General features: G+C 36.5%; 1 protein-coding gene and 1 pseudogene across 1 annotated transcript in view; one reads left to right on the top strand and one right to left on the bottom strand.

The window, feature by feature from the left end:
- The window catches only part of LOC108290323, a 17,667-nt pseudogene extending 16,158 nt beyond the window's left edge, over positions 1–1,509 (bottom strand).
- The window catches only part of LIPM (lipase family member M), a 33,068-nt gene that overhangs the window by 11,979 nt on the left and 18,857 nt on the right, over positions 1–2,232 (top strand). The gene's annotated exons all lie outside the window — the stretch shown is intronic.

The raw sequence follows: 2,232 nt of genomic DNA on the forward strand, positions 1-2,232 counted from the left end.
AAATATACCATTTTATTTGTTTGGTTTTTTAGCTGTTTTGGTTTTTATAGTTTTTACACATGGCATATGAATGTGTAGGGCCATAGGCTGATTTTCATTCACTTTTTAATTAGAAAGTTTTTTCTTAAATGTTTATTCTAGTTGAGCTGTTGGTTTTTTGTATTTTGATATTTAATTAATTTATAGTGTATATTAAGGGAGATCCGCTTTTTTTTCATTTTAAGAAGTCCAGATACTTCAGACCCTACTTCTTTATGTACTCAGATGACAAAAACCCATTTCCAAAGGTCACAGAGTTCCTAGACAGAAGCCTTTAAAAAGAAATCTCTCAAGATCAGCACCTTGAAGTGGGAGGCCACATGGCACACGTGGACTCCTATGTCTTTTTATAATGTTTCTGATACTCTCCACAGGCTGGGGATTGCAAAGTGGCAAGGGTGTTGTAAAATTTGCTCAAAATGTCGCTTTTTTAGCTGACTTGGGATATGTCTTTGCCTGCTTCCAAAATGACAGTTATGACCTTGTAAAATTACCCAGGAATTTGAGAGCCAAACTTAATTCTATTTTCCCTGCAATATGCTTAGTACCCAAGGAGGCCAGCTACAGCTACAGAAAGCTAAAAGAAAAAGAAAAGGAAAAAAAGAAAGAAAGAAGAAAGAAAGAAAGAAAGAAAGAAAGAAAGAAAGAAAGAAAGAAAGAAAGAAAGAAAGAAAGAAAGAAAGAAAGAAAGAAAGAAAGAAGGAAAAAAGAAAGAAAGAAGGGAAGGAGGGAGGGAAGGGATTTGGGGTAGGGGATTGAACCAGTTTATTGCCATAAATTCTCTTCTAAAAAAGTCTCCACAGTATTCACAAGCATGTTAATCTAATGTGGGAGATGATTTTACCTGAACATATTGCAGCAAAGTTGTGTAGATGGTACCTGCCAAACTCATAATGACATCATTGGGAATTATTCTGAATTTTAAATCCAGAAGGTAACTTTTTAAAGAGACAATTCACAGAGATTGATATAATTGCTTCCTAATAGTGGGTTAGGCTTCATCTTTGATGAAGCAGAGGACATCAAAGTTTACGTATTTTCCCATGTAGTCATAATGCTGAACAGCAAATTAAAATATCTGAATCTCAGTTCTGGCCTTGCCACAATCTAGTAAGGCAATGTTTGGCAAGTCATTTAATGTGTCTTCACATTTCTAAAAATGAAAGCTGAATTAGATTTTTTTTCTGGCTATATGACATTTACAAATCCTAAAATGTGAATGATGGGAGCCCACATTCTTTTCTGAAATCTCATCTTGCCTACCTTGAGGGAGAACTCATGGGGCACTGAAGAAACAGGGCTCTGAAGTGTTGGATAAGTGTTCTCTCTGCTCTTCTAACTAGGTCAAATGGCTCCTCTAGCAGGCATCAAATTAACCGTGCTAGTGACGCTCACACTGGTCCAGATAAGGATGCAGGCTTACCTCTTCACAGCCATGCAACCAGCCCAGAGTGGAGGAGGCTGAGTCATGTGGGCTGATGCGTTCTCACAGACTCATCTTTCCAGTTTCAGCATCTGGCTCCTTCACCCACCACATTCCAAAAGTCTGAATATTTATGTGGCTGCTGTTAGCTCAGCCTTGAAGAATTGATATAATAAATAAATATTTCACTTTAATTTTTTTTTTAACTTCTAACACATGCTTTTTTTTAAATGACAAATTAACTCTCCTGGGCTGCTCAGTTATTAGTGTGCTAAGGAATTGCTCACATTTGCCTCATAGTCAATTGAACTGGACATTTAGTTCACGAAAATAACTAGGCTACAACCCATTATTTTAAACAATAGCTGACAATTTATTTACTAGATAATCTAATCAATATTCCAGCAATTTACTAGTGATTACAACCTAAAATAAAAAGTTTGTGTATATCTATTTAATTGAAGTAGACAGAAATGGGCTTAACGTGGAAGATTTGTTTTCTTCTAATTAATGTTCTCATCCATCCCTAGAAATGGAAAATGTCCATAAAATTTTAGATATTTTAAATAAAAGTACTATCACAACACTTATCTTTAGCCAAATAACAGTGATCATTGAAGTCCCAGAATATGACTGTAGTGCTTTCTGCAGACTCCATCTTCTGCTATCTATCAAAGAAAGATAAAAACTAGGGCCAGGCGCGGTGGCTCAAGCCTGTAATCCCAGCACTTTGGGAGGCCGAGGCGGGTGGATCACGAGGTCAAGAGATC

The sequence above is a fragment of the Cebus imitator genome, unplaced genomic scaffold (assembly GCF_001604975.1).
Source record: "Cebus imitator isolate Cc_AM_T3 unplaced genomic scaffold, Cebus_imitator-1.0 Scaffold431, whole genome shotgun sequence".
Classification (NCBI taxonomy): Eukaryota; Metazoa; Chordata; class Mammalia; order Primates; family Cebidae; genus Cebus; species Cebus imitator.